Here is a 15,199-nt window from a genome sequence, read left to right on the forward strand (position 1 = left end):
TTCCTGCAGGTTAGTCCATCTTTGACTCATGTAAAGTCATGCTCCATGACCGGTGCAGTCAGCACTTAATGCTGACCTTTCCGTGACCCCTAACAGACCTGCAAGTCTGGTCCCAAGCTCAGAAACCGCAAGAGTCGAAGTGCAACGTAACACCAATCCGTAATACTGACAAATAATTTCATAACAATTAATTATTTGTGTAACGCAGGGGCCTCAAAGTAGCGTCCTGTGCGCCACATTTGGCCCGCGGGCCGCATCTTTGAGACACCATGTGAAATGTCGCCAATTAACCTAGCATGTTTTTGGAATGTGCGAGGAAACCGGAGAAAACCCACGCATGCAAACTCCACACAGAGATGGCCCAGGGTGGAATTGAACCCTGGTCTCCTAGCTGTGAGGTCTGCGCGCTAACCACTCGACCGCCGTGCAGCCCCACACCAATCCATAATACTGACAAATAATTTCATAACAATTAATTATTTGCGCAGGAGCCTCAAACTAGTGTCCTGTGCGCCACATTTGGCCCGCGGGCCGCGTGTTTGAGAAACCATGTGAAAAAAAAAATCAACTTTCTTTTCAGACTTGAAAGATTCCAATAAAGAGTACAATGAGGTCACAATTACAGCATTAAAGTGTTAAAACCGGGGTCTCAAACTAGTGTCCTGCGGGCCACATTTGGCCCGCGGGCCGCATGTTTGAGAAACCATGTGAAATGTCGCCAATTAACCTAGCATGTTTTTGGAATGTGCGAGGAAACCGGAGAAAACCCACGCATGCAAACTCCACACAGAGATGGCCCAGGGTGGAATTGAACCCTGGTCTCCTAGCTGTGAGGTCTGCGCGCTAACCACTCGACCGCCGTGCAGCCCCACACCAATCCATAATACTGACAAATAATTTCATAACAATTAATTATTTGCGCAGGAGCCTCAAACTAGTGTCCTGTGCGCCACATTTGGCCCGCGGGCCACGTGTTTGAGAAACCATGTGAAAAAAAAATCAACTTTCTTTTCAGACTTGAAAGATTCCAATAAAGAGTACAATGAGGTCACAATTACAGCATTAAAGTGTTAAAACCGGGGTCTCAAACTAGTGTCCTGCGGGCCACATTTGGCCCGCGGGCCACATGTTTGAGACACCATGTGAAATGTCGCCAATTAACCTAGCATGTTTTTGGAATGTGCGAGGAAACCGGAGAAAACTCACGCATGCAAACTCCACACAGAGATGGCCCAGGGTGGAATTGAACCCTGGTCTCCTAGCTGTGAGGTCTGCGCGCTAACCACTCGACCGCCGTGCAGCCCCACACCAATCCATAATACTGACAAATAATTTCATAACAATTAATTATTTGCGCAGGAGCCTCAAACTAGTGTCCTGTGCGCCACATTTGGCCCGCGGGCCACGTGTTTGAGAAACCATGTGGAAAAAAAAAATCAACTTTCTTTGTAGACTTGAAAGATTCCAATAAAGAGTACAATGAGGTCACAATTACAGCATTAAAGTGTTAAAACCGGGGTCTCAAACACGCGGCCCGCGGGCCAAATGTGGCCCGCAGGACACTAGTTTGAGGCCCCCCGCCTTGATATGAAAGTTTAATGTTTAAAGTTTAAAGTTTGATATGGATTCTGTATGGTATCATGTACCCAGAAAAAAAATAGTTATCCTCCCTATCCGTGTGGAAGTGGTAAGTTTTTGGCTATTTAAGTTTAAAGGAAATAACTTGGAGGCAACCGTTTAGGTCGCTAGCTCTCTAGTTTGCGAGTTAGCATGTGGCTAAAGACCCTGCAGTTGCGCAATATGTTGTAAATAAAAAGAGTAAAACAAAAACATATCCATGCATTACAACGACCCAGTCAAAGTCCAGACCTAAATCCAATCGAGACTCTGTGACAATATCTGCAGTTCATCATCTTATCTGACTGAGCTAAGAATAAAATGGAAATGTCAGTCTCAGGATGCGCCAAGCAGGTAGAGACCCCAAAAGACTAAAGTATTGAATAATCTTCCATGCCACACATTTCAGTTTTTTATTGTGAAATATTCCTCCTCCATCACAGCTGTGTCGATCTTTCACTTCAAATCCCAATAAAGGATATTACAATTTGTGGTTTTACATGACAACAACAAAACTGGGAAAAAAACAGAAGAAAACCGGAGAAAACCAGGAGAAAACTGGGAGAAAATTGAGAGACTAGTGGGAGAAAACACGGAAAAAACCAGGAGAAAACCGGGACAAAACCGGGAGAAAACTGGGAGAAAACTGGGAGAAAACCGTGAGACTAGCAAGAGAAAACCAGGAGAAAACTGGGAGAAAATCCGGAGACTACCAGGAGAAAACCGAGAGAAAACCAGAAGTAAAGCATGACAAAACCTGGAGAAAACCTGGAGAAAACCAAGAGAAAATTGGGAGAAAACCAGGAGAAAATTGGGAGAAAATTGAGAGACTACCGGGAGAAAACATGGAGAAAACCAGGAGAAAACCGGGACAAAACCAGGAGAAAAACAGGAGAAAACCGGGAGACTAGCAAGAGAAAACCAGGAGAAAACCGGGAGACTAGCAAGAGAAAACCAGGAGAAAACTGGGAGAAAATCCGGAGACTACCAGGAGAAAACAAGGAGAAAACCGGGACAAGACCAGGAGAAAACCGAGAGAAAACCAGAAGAAAAGCATGACAAAACCTGGAAGAAACCAGGAGAAAACCGGGAGAAAACCAGGAGAAAACCAGGAGAAAACTGGGAGAAAATTGAGAGACTACATGGAGAAAACCAGGAGAAAACCGAGAGAAAACCAGAAGAAAAGCATGACAAAACCTGGAGAAAACCAGGAGAAAACCGGGAGAAAACTGGGAGAAAACTGGGAGAAAATTGAGAGACTACATGGAGAAAACCGGGACAAAACCGGGACAAAACCAGGAGAAAACCGGGAGACTAGCAAGAGAAAACCAGGAGAAAACTGGGAGAAAATCCGGAGACTACCAGGAGACAACCAGGAGAAAACCGGGAGAAAACAAGGTGAAAACCGGGAGAATATCAGGAGAAAACCGGGAGAAAACCAAGAAAAACTGGGAGAAAACTGGGAGAAAACTGGGAGAAAACTGGGAGAAAACTGGGAGAAAATTGAGAGGCTACCAGGAGAAATCATGGAGAAAACCAGGCGAAAACCAGGAGAAAACCGGGACAAAACTGGGAGAAAACCGGGAGACTACCGGGAGAAAACCAGGAGAAAAACTGGGAGAAACCCGGGAAAAAACCAGGAGAAAACCGAGACAAAACCGGGACAAAACCAGGAGAAAATACGGAGACTACCAGGAGAAAACCAGGAGAAAACAAGAAGAAAACCGGGACAAAACCGGGACAAAACCAGGAGAAACCCGTGAGACTACCGGGAGAAAACCGTGAGACTACCGGGAGAAAACCAGGAGAAAACCAGGAGAAAACCGAGAGAAAACCAGGAGAAAACCGTGAGACTACCGGGAGAAAACCGTGAGACTACCGGGAGAAAACCAGGAGAAAACCAGGAGAAAACCGGTAGAACTTCCAAACTCCACACACAGAGCTGCCCAGGCAAAGATTCAAACCCTCAATCTCCCGACTGTGAGGCCAACATGCCCGGGGGCGCTGCGTGCCACCCGGCAAGGCAGGCAACTGCTTGGGGCTCCAGCCCAGTCGGGGGGCGGGGGGGGGGCGCCCTGAGGGTTGACAAACTTTATATGTGAATTTTTGCCAAGGGCCCCCAACCAATGACGGCGTCAGGGGAAGGCAGCCTCACCTGCCATGATGAAAAATAATAAGTGTATCATAATGAATCATATATGATGGAATGTATGATTCCCAATATTTTCTGTCCTAAAAATGACTGAATTTGCACGTTTCCTGAGGCTGAGGGTGCAATTCCTGACTGCCGAGGGCACTGAAGTGGATCATGTTGCTTGCCAGTTTCTGTTTGTCAGCATGTTGCCAATAATATATAATATATAATATATAATATATAATTAAATTAAATTAAATTAAATTAAATTAAAATTAAAATTAAAATTAAAATTAAAATTAAAAATAAAAATAAAAATAAAAATAAAAATAAAAATAAAAATAAAAATAAAAATAAAAACAAAAACAAAACAAATATATTATGGAAAGCAGGAAGTGAACAAATGTAACAGTTACTGATTGTAAAAAGTACCAGATGGAGGGGTAGGATTTAATAATAAGCTTTGCTTCTTCCTACTCCTTTCGGACATGTGGAACTGGGAACTGATTATGGGATGCATTCAATTGTAATCTGATGCATGTTCAAATGGAATAAAACCATTACCATTACCATTACTTTTATTACTTTTATTTAAATAAAATAAAATAAAATAAAATAAAATAAAATAAAATAAAATAAAATAAAATAAAATAAAATAAAATAAAATAAAATAAAATAAAATAAAACTAAATTAAATTAAATTAAAAACAAAAAAAACATAAACTATATTATGGAAAGCAGGAAGTGAACAAATGTAACAGTGCATGAGTCCAGCTGTCTTCTTATCTACAAAGTACTCAGTACTCAACTCTAGAAATATTAACACATACGTTTTTATCGTTTTACATTTTTTTTACACCACACTACACTACATAAAGTGTCCGTGAACGCACCTCGAGGATGAAATCGAGACTAGACGACATGACATACAGTGGCAACAATTAATTAGTTACCACCGTTCACACATTCTTTTTTTTTTTTAATCACACATGAGCGTCTCGGGAACAAAAGTTACAAGTTACGCAACATCCTGAACGCACGTTGCCATGCGTACAATTCCAAAAGAAAAATGTCCCCAAGGACATCGTGACTCAATTCAATACATGAAGTCAGCTTTGAGTTTTTCTTTGTCTTCCTTTCTCTTCGTTTCACATCACGGGGGCTAAAATGCAAATATTGTGTGGGGGGGGTGCTAAGAAGGAAAATTGGATTTAAGAGCGCATGAGGCATGATGCTGAGAAAATCAGAAAAATGAAAAAAACGAGCGCATTAAGAGAAGAACGACAAAATGCCGAAGACAGGTGGTTATACCGCCGCTGCCCACGGAGACACCATGAAGGTCCACGTCATTGCTTCAACATCGCCACTGAGCCGTCACGTACCGAAACAGAAAAAAAATAAAAAAAAAATAGAATTATGAAGTGGAACAACGAAAAGAAAAAAGGCTCCACCGGTGCAAATTTAAAGTGACATCCTCTGTGGGGCTGCAAAATCCTACAAAGGAAGAATGGTGCAGGAGGTCTCTGACTCCCTTTCCCTCCCAAACATACTATAAGCGGATGCTGTGAGTCATGGCCGTGGCCTACTTGCGTTGCTTTTTACGTGTCTTCTCACGGGCCGTTTCAGGAAACCATTATTGTGGTCTTTCTGGATGGTTGCTGGACTTTGGACGCTACGTAAGCGAAAAAAAAACTGAATTCATTCATTCATTTTCTACCGCTTTTCCTCACAAGGGTCGCCGGCATGCTGGAGCCTATCCCAGTTGTCTTCATTCGAGAGGCGGGGTACACCCTGGACTGGTGGCCAGCCAATCCCAGGGCACATATAGACAAACAACCATTCACACTCACATTCATACCTATGGATGATTTGGAGTAGCTAATTAACCTAGCATGTTTTTTTGGAATGTGGGAGGAAACCGGAGTACACGGAAAAAAACCCACGCATGCACGGGGAGAACATGCAAACTCCACACAGAGATGGCCGAGGGTGGAATTGAACCCTGGACAATATCTGCTGTTCATCATCTTGGAAAACTGGAAACTGAAAACTGGGAGAAAACCGGGAGAAAACTAAGAGTAAAAGCGTGAGAAAACTGGGAGAAAATCTGAAGAAAATCAGGAGAAAACCAAGAGAAAACTGGGTGAAAACCGTGAGACTACCGGGAGAAAACCAGGAAAAAAACGGAGAAAACCAGGAGAAAACTGGGAAAAAATCCGGAGACTACCGGGAGAAAACCAGGCGAAAACCGTGAGAAAACAAGGAGAAAACCAGGAGAAAACCAAGAGAAAATCAGGAGAAAACCAGGAGAAAACTGGGAGAAAATTGAAAGACTACCGAGAGAAAACATGGAGAAAACCGGGACAGAACCGGGAGAAAACCAGGAGAAAACTGGGAGAAAACCGTGAGACTACCGTGAGAAAACCAGGAGAAAACCGGAGAAAACCAGGAGAAAACTGGGAGAAAATCCGGAGACTACCGGGAGAAAACCAGGCGAAAACCAGGAAAAAACAAGGAGAAAACCAGGAGAAAACTGGGAGAAAATCCGGAGACTACCGGGAGAAAACCAGGCGAAAACCAGGAGAAAACAAGGAGAAAACCAGGAGAAAACTGGGAGAAAACCGTGAGACTACCATGAGAAAACCAGGAGAAAAACAGAAAACCAGGAGAAAACTGGGAGAAAATCCGGAGACCGGGAGAAAACCAGGCAAAAACCAGGAGAAAACAAGGAGAAAACCGGGAAAAAACCAAGACAAAATCAGGAGAAAACCAGGAGAAAACTGGGAAAAAATTGAGAGACTACCGAGAGAAAACCTGGAGAAAACCGGGAAAAAACCAGGAGAAAACTGGGAGAAAACCGTGAGACTACCGTGAGAAAACCAGGAGAAAAACGGAGAAAACCAGGAGAAAACCAGGAGAAAACTGGGAGAAAATCCGGAGACTACCGGGAGAAAACCAGGCGAAAACAAGGAGAAAACAAGGAGAAAACCGGGAAAAAACCAAGACAAAATCAGGAGAAAACTGGGAGAAAATCGAGAGACTACCGGGACAAAACATGGAGAAAACCGGGACAAAACCGTGAGAAAACCAGGAGAAAACCGGGACAAAACCAGGAGAAAACTGGGAGAAAATCCAGAGACTACCGGGAGAAAACCAGGAGAAAACCGGGACAAAACCAGGAAAAAACTGGGAGAAAATCCAGAGACCACAAGGAGAAAACCAGGCGAAAACCGGGACAAAACCAGGAGAAAACCGGGAGACTACCGGGAGAAAAACCAGGAGAAAACTGAGAGAAAACCAGAAGCTGGGAATGTGAGCAGCCAGACTACCAGGAAAAAAACATTGGGAAAGTGGGATAAAAACAGGAGAAAACAGAGAGAAAACTGTGAGAAAAGCGGGAGAAAACTGGGAGAAAACTGGGAGAAAATCCGGAGACTACCGGGAGAAAACCAAATCTCCTAGCTGTGAGGTCTGCGCGCTAACCACTAGTCCACCGTGCCGCCCTGTTTATAACATAAACATGTTCAAAAAAACAATGCGATGCAATGCATAGTTCTACTCGTCATTATGCATCTGTAACTTATGTACACGAGTGCATCCATTAAGTCCTCTGCAGAATCCTCCAAATTAGTAATGACTTTCATGTCCAAATATTTAGAAATAATCCTCTGTGCAGTCAAGCGGTTAGAAAAACTAATTGACTCGGGACGTAACAGACTCTTGACAAAGTGTAATTGGACAAACACCATGTGCGTTTCATTGTGGCAAAACAGAACCCGAGACCCAATTTGTGGAGAGAAATTAAAAAGTAAGGAGCTAAAAAAAATAGGGATATGTCGCTAAAACGTGACAAAAAAAATAAACACAATCTTGTGACAATAAACAAGTGAATTCATTAAATGATAAATGAAAATGATGTTGTGTACTTCGCTACATTGCAAAAGAAATACACTTGAAACACGAACAGTATAAGAAATGCTGCAAAAGTTAGAAAGACAGTAGGAGAAAACATAAATTCAGACAACCAAAACATGCCGTGTCACTGAGAATACTCGATTCCCACAGCACACCGAACGAGAAATGCACTTGAAACACCAGCAGTATAAGAAATGCTGCAAAAGTTACAAAGACAGTAGGAATTACCTCGGAGAAAACATAAATTCAGACAACAGAAACATGCCGTGTCACTGAGAATACTCGATTCCCACAGCACACCGAACAAGAAATGCACTTGAAACACCAGCAGTATAAGAAATGCTGCAAAAGTTAGAAAGACAGTAGGAATTACCTCGGAGAAAACATAAATTCAGACAACAGAAACATGCTGTGTCACGGAGAATACTCGATTCCCACAGCACACCGAACAAGAAATACACTTGAAACACCAGCAGTATAAGAAATGCTGCAAAAGTTAGAAAGACAGTAGGAATTACCTCGGAGAAAACATAAATTCAGATAACAGAAACATGCCGTGTCACTGAGAATACTCGATTCCCACAGCACACCGAACAAGAAATGCACTTGAAACACCAGCAGTATAAGAAATGCTGCAAAAGTTAGAAAGACAGTAGGAATTACCTCGGAGAAAACATTAATTCGGACAACAGAAACATGCCGTGTCACATAGAATACTCGATTCCCACAGCACACCGAACAAGAAATACACTTGAAACACCAGCAGTATAAGAAATGCTGCAAAAGTTACAAAGACAGTAGGAATTACCTCGGAGAAAACATAAATTCAAACAACAGAAACATGCCGTGTCACTGAGAATACTCGATTCCCACAGCACACCGAACAAGAAATGCACTTGAAACACCAGCAGTATAAGAAATGCTGCAAAAGTTAGAAACACAGTCGGAATTACCTCGGAGAAAACATTAATTCGGACAACAGAAACATGCCGTGTCACAGAGAATACTCGATTCCCACAGCACACCGAACAAGAAATACACTTGAAACACCAGCAGTATAAGAAATGCTGCAAAAGTTACAAAGACAGTAGGAATTACCTCGGAGAAAACATAAATTCAAACAACAGAAACATGCCGTGTCACTGAGAATACTCGATTCCCACAGCACACCGAACAAGAAATGCACTTGAAACACCAGCAGTATAAGAAATGCTGCAAAAGTTAGAAAGACAGTGGGAATTACCTCAGAGAAAACATAAATTCAGACAACATAAACCGTGTCACTGAGAATACTCGATTCCCACAGCACACCGAACAAGAAATGCACTTGAAGCAGTATAAGAAATGCTGCAAAAGTTACAAAGACAGTAGGAATTACCTCGGAGAAAACATAAATTCAGACAACAGAAACAAGAATGTACACATCCAGTGCATGATGGGAATAACACCGGTACTATAGTATTAGTAGCCAGGCTGTGGATAACAGTAATTATAGTGTCAGGAATGTCATCTGCAATCAAGGCACGTGCTAAAATGAAAGTGACAGAATCACGATATCGGAATGTGTGGACAGAATGGGAAAAGGAAAACAGCAATAATTCCCTTTCTCTTTTGAGTCCTGGGTTCTTATATATATGGGAATATTTGTAAAGTCGGCACGCAGCAAGCGTTACTTGACTTGAATATTCCTCAAGCTGATGGCGGAGATGTCTGTTTGGCATTCAGTGTGTGACTTTCCCTGTGAACTAGCCCAAAATTCCCAGCAGAAGACAATGCAAAGCATATGGAGCCTTATTAGAACGAGGTGACCAAATACTCGTTTGGTCTATGGAGACCTGGAAACGACACGGTGACCTTGTGTTCCGGGTCTTAAGCCCCAGAATGAGACATGAGTATCGTTCAAAATGTGCACCTTTGAGGTCCAGAAATTGAGTCCTAAGTGGACAAGAAAGAAGATACGCAAAGTAGCTAATTCATGGGTGAGATTGGGAATGTTGCAAAATACAAATGAGGTAAGGAGGACTGCATCTGTGTGCAAGGATTTGGGGGGGAGGCAGAAAGAGAAAGGGTCCGTCCTTTCAGACAAGCATCAGGATTCCGTCTGGAAAAGCTGGACTAAGCATAAAGGACATGGCGGGCCTTTGATCAGGAACGGAGAGTTACGGAGGTGGGAGAGATCAAATGGAGGAAGGTATTTGAGTGTCTCTGAGGCGAGAGCGGCTTATTTCTGCTATGCATCTAAGACAACATATTCCCATAAATCTCACATTTTTTCCCAATCCCTATCCCGGAAAAAAAATCACTGTACAATGGAATGTGCAATGGAACATCAACATGCAACTAGAAAATTTCCACGGAAAATTTTGATGGGCTTGCCACCTGTGCTGTGAACCTCGGGCCCGGTGCGCCAACGGCTACCGTGCTAGCACCTAGCAAGACAGCCTCAAGTACCGAAAAGGTTGATGCAGTCCCATAGTGTCCCCACATCCTGCCATGTGTCTATTTGCCTTTATAAATGAGTAAATTAGCTAAAATGCTAACATGCTAACAGTCATCATGCTAGCACCTAGCAAGAGGGCCTCAAGTTTAGAAAGTGCCAAGGTTGTCCTATAACCTCCCTACATCATGCCATGTGTCTATTTGCCTTTAGAAGTGAGTAAATTAGCTAAAATGCTAATATGCTAACAGTCATCGTGCTAGCCCCTAGCAAGAGGGCCTCAAGTTTAGAAAGTGCCAAGGTTGTCCTATAACCTTCCTACATCATGCCATGTGTCTATTTGCCTTTAGAAATGAGTCAATTAGCTAAAGTGCTAACATGCTAACAGTCATCATGCTAGCACCTAGCAAGAGGGCCTCAAGTTTAGAAAGTGCCAAGGTTGTCCTAGAACCTCCCTACATCATGCCATGTGTCTATTTGCCTTTAGAAATGAGTCAATTAGCTAAAGTGCTAACATGCTAACAGTCATCATGCTAGCACCTAGCAAGAGGGCCTCAAGTTTAAAAGTGCCAAGGTTGTCCTATAACCTTCCTACATCATGCCATGTGTCTATTTGCCTTTAGAAAAGAGTCAATTAGCTAAAATGCTAACATGCTAACAGTCATCGTGCTAGCACCTAGCAAGAGGGCCTCAAGTTTAGAAAGTGCCAAGGTTGTCCTATAACCTTCCTACATCATGCCATGTGTCTATTTGCCTTTAGAAAAGAGTCAATTGGCTAAAATGCTAACATGCTAACAGTCATCGTGCTAGCACCTAGCAAGAGGGCCTCAAGTTTAGAAAGTGCCAAGGTTGTCCTATAACCTTCCTACATCATGCCATGTGTCTATTTGCCTTTAGAAATGAGTAGATTAGCTAAAATGCTAACATGCTAACAGTCATCGTGCTAGCACCTAGCAAGAGGGCCTCAAGTTTAGAAAGTGCCAAGGTTGTCATATAACCTTCCTACATCATGCCATGTGTCTATTTGCCTTTAGAAAAGAGTCAATTGGCTAAAATGCTAACATGCTAACAGTCATCGTGCTAGCACCTAGCAAGAGGGCCTCAAGTACCGAAAAGGTTGATGCAGTCCCATAGTGTCCCCACATCCTGCCATGTGTCTATTTGCCTTTAGAAATGAGTCAATTAGCTAAAATGCTAACATGCTAACAGTCATCATGCTAGCACCTAGCAAGAGGGCCTCAAGTTTAGAAAGTGCCAAGGTTGTCCTATAACTTTCCTACATCATGCCATGTGTCTATTTGCCTTTAGAAATGAGTAGATTAGCTAAAATGCTAACATGCTAACAGTCATCATGCTAGCACCTAGCAAGAGGGCCTCAAGTTTAGAAAGTGCCAAGGTTGTCCTATAACCTCCCTACATCGTGCCATGTGTCTATTTGCTTTTAGAAATGAGTCAATTAGCTAAAATGCTAACATGCTAACAGTCATCGTGCTAGCACCTAGCAAGACCGCCTCAAGTACCGAAAAGGTTGATGCAGTCCCATAATGTCCCCACATCATGCCATGTGTCTATTTGCCTTTAGAAATGAGTAAATTAGCTAAAATGCTAACACGCTAACAGTCATCATGCTAGCACCTAGCAAGAGGGCCTCAAGTTTAGAAAGTGCCAAGGTTGTCCTATAACTTTCCTACATCATGCCATGTGTCTATTTGCCTTTAGAAGTGAGTAAATTAGCTAAAATGCTAACATGCTAACAGTCATCGTGCTAGCCCCTAGCAAGAGGGCCTCAAGTATAGAAAGTGCCAAGGTTGTCCTATAACCTTCCTACATCATGCCATGTGTCTATTTGCCTTTAGAAATGAGTCAATTAGCTAAAATGCTAACATGCTAACAGTCATCGTGCTAGCACCTAGCAAGACCGCCTCAAGTACCGGAAAGGTTGATGCAGTCCCATAATGTCCCCACATCATGCCATGTGTCTATTTGCCTTTAGAAATGAGTCAATTAGCTAAAATGCTAACACGCTAACAGTCATCATGCTAGCACCTAGCAAGAGGGCCTCAAGTTTAGAAAGTGCCAAGGTTGTCCTATAACCTTCCTACATCATGCCATGTGTCTATTTGCCTTTAGAAGTGAGTAAATTAGCTAAAATGCTAATATGCTAACAGTCATCGTGCTAGCCCCTAGCAAGAGGGCCTCAAGTTTAGAAAGTGCCAAGGTTGTCCTATAACCTTCCTACATCATGCCATGTGTCTATTTGCCTTTAGAAATTAGTAAATTAGCTAAAATGCTAACATGCTATCAGTCATCATGCTAGCACCTAGCAAGAGGGCTTCAAGTTTCGAAAGTGCCAAGGTTGTCCTATAACCTTCCTACATCATGCCATGTATCTATTTGCCTTTAGAAATGAGTCAATTAGCTAAAATGCTAACATGCTAACAGTCATCATGCTAGCACCTCGCAAGAGGGCCTCAAGTTTAGAAAGTGCCAAGGTTGTCCTATAACCTTCCTACATCATGCCATGTGTCTATTTGCCTTTAGAAGTGAGTAAATTAGCTAAAATGCTAACATGCTAACAGTCATCATGCTAGCACCTAGCAAGAGGGCCTCAAGTTTAGAAAAGGTTGATGCAGTCCCATAATGTCCCCACATCATGCCATGTGTCTATTTGCCTTTAGAAATGAGTCAATTAGCTAAAATGTTAACATGCTAACAGTCATCATGCTAGCACCTAGCAAGAGGGCCTCAAGTTTAGAAAGTGCCAAGGTTGTCCTATAACTTTCCTACATCATGCCATGTGTCTACTTGCCTTTAGAAATGAGTCAATTAGCTAAAATGCTAACATGCTAACAGTCATCATGCTAGCACCTCGCAAGAGGGCCTCAAGTTTAGAAAGTGCCAAGGTTGTCCTATAACCTCCCTACATCATGCCATGTGTCTATTTGCCTTTAGAAATGAGTAAATTAGCTAAATTCTAACATGCTAACAGTCATCATGCTAGCACCTAGCAAGAGGGCCTCAAGTTTAGAAAAGGTTGATGCAGTCCCATAATGTCCCCACATCATGCCACGTGTCTATTTGCCTTTAGAAATGAGTAAATTAGCTAAAATGCTAACACGCTAACAGTCATCATGCTAGCACCTAGCAAGAGGGCCTCAAGTTTAGAAAGTGCCAAGGTTGTCCTATAACTTTCCTACATCATGCCATGTGTCTACTTGCCTTTAGAAATGAGTCAATTAGCTTAAATGCTAACATGCTAGCAATTAGCATTTAGCCACAGTGAGAGTTGAGAAGTTTATCTAAAAAATTAGCCGTTATATGTATGTGTTATATATATATATGTCTATGGGCTTGCTCATATTGCTCATATGGGCTTGCTCATATTGTTATTATGGGCTTGCTCAGTAATGCAAGCCCCATAGACAGCAGCTGTCTATGGGGCTTGCATTACTGAGCAAGCCCATAATTAATGGTTGGTGTTTTATTTGGTTTTAGTGTCTGTTGTCCTATTCTGTTCCATTCTTCTCAGCGCTAAAATGTCGCACCATGCAAAAGAAACCTTGCACACCAGTTCCACCTTTCCACTACTAATTTGAGCAGTTGTCAGACTGTGGCGGTGCTATTTCAAATCCCTCAGCCTAGAGAGTGAACGAGAGGAGGATTAGCCGGGTAATGCCAGTAGATGAGAGCGGGCGGGCCGCAGCGGTTTTGCCACTCTGCAAGGATTAGCTTCCAAAAACGACTTCACAGTCACCAACTATGTCAATCAAGGACATCGTTCACAGAGTCCACATAAAGACTCTTCGACATCACAAAACATCTCCAAGCAACTGGTTGACTTTATTGAAAATTGGGGAAAGGGTTGCGGTGCCTTTTTATATACACTTTTAAAATACGCAAACAAGTTTTCTGACCAAATTACCTAATTCTCACGATGATGATAGAAGAGTAAACAACTCCTAACAGAAGGACTGAAGGGGAATCAGGACTGAACCAGCAACCGCAAAACAAACCTCAATATTCATTAATTCATTCTGGTGGTCTTCGGGACTAGTCGCGAGCCAATCACAGGGCACATATAGACAAACAACCATTCACACTCACATTCATACCTATGGACAATTTGGAGTCGCTAATTAACCTAGCATGTTTTTTTTTTTTGGGAATGTGGGAGGAAACCGGAGTACCCGGAGAAAACCATATAAATGCAGAAACATTAAACTAGTGTCCTGCGGGCCACATTTGGCCCGCGTGCCGCGTGTTTGAGACCCCTGTTTTAACACTTTAATGCCGTAATTGTGACCTCATTGTACTCTTTATTGGAATCTTTCAAGTCTACAAAGAAAGTTGTTTTTTTTTTTTTTCACATGGTATCTCAAACACGCGGCCCGCGGGCCAAATGTGGCCCGCAGGACACTATTTTGAGGCCCCCGCTTTCATATGGAAGTTTAATGTTAGTGCGCCCCCCGCGCAAGTTTGATACGGATGCTGTATGGTATCATGTACCCGGAAAAAAATTATTACGTTTTAATTAATGTTCATGTTAAAGGTTAAATAACTGTTAATAGTTATCCTCCCTATCCGTGTGGAAGTGGTAATTTTTTGGCTATTTAAGTTGAAAGGAAATAACTTGAAGGCTACCGTTTAGGTCGCTACCGCGCTAGTACTAGTTTCTACCGGCTAGTACCCGCCAACTATATGTGGTTTCTTAAGTTTTTATTATTTGCCGTTTTATTATTATTATTATTATATTTATTTATTACTGATTGATTTTTTAATTCTTGATTTGTTTATTTATTTTTCATCTTATTTTGTGTAGAAAAATAAAAAGTAAGATATTTGAGAACAGTGGAATGTTTTATCAGAGATTTTCTTGTAGAAAATTGGAACCAAAGCAAATTTTTTTTAATTTTTTTGTTTGGAATGTTTGGAATAGTTAATCCGACACACTCAAAAATCCCAAATATTTCATCAAGTCATCAAACTAAAGTCAGAGTCAAGTCCCAAGTCACTGACTATATAATCAATTCGAGTCCAAAGTAATCCAAATTGTGTTAGCGATTCCTAACCAAAATATTGCGAAATCGATACACTGT

General features: G+C 42.1%; 1 protein-coding gene across 3 annotated transcripts in view; it reads right to left on the bottom strand.

Moving 5' to 3' along the window:
• The window catches only part of LOC131138558 (neural-cadherin-like), a 126,752-nt gene that overhangs the window by 110,192 nt on the left and 1,361 nt on the right, over positions 1-15,199 (bottom strand). The window lies entirely within an intron of this gene.

Source organism: Doryrhamphus excisus, linkage group LG6 (genome assembly GCF_037039965.1).
Source record: "Doryrhamphus excisus strain RoL-2023G ecotype Guam linkage group LG6, RoL_Dexc_Guam_v1.1, whole genome shotgun sequence".
Classification (NCBI taxonomy): Eukaryota; Metazoa; Chordata; class Actinopteri; order Syngnathiformes; family Syngnathidae; genus Doryrhamphus; species Doryrhamphus excisus.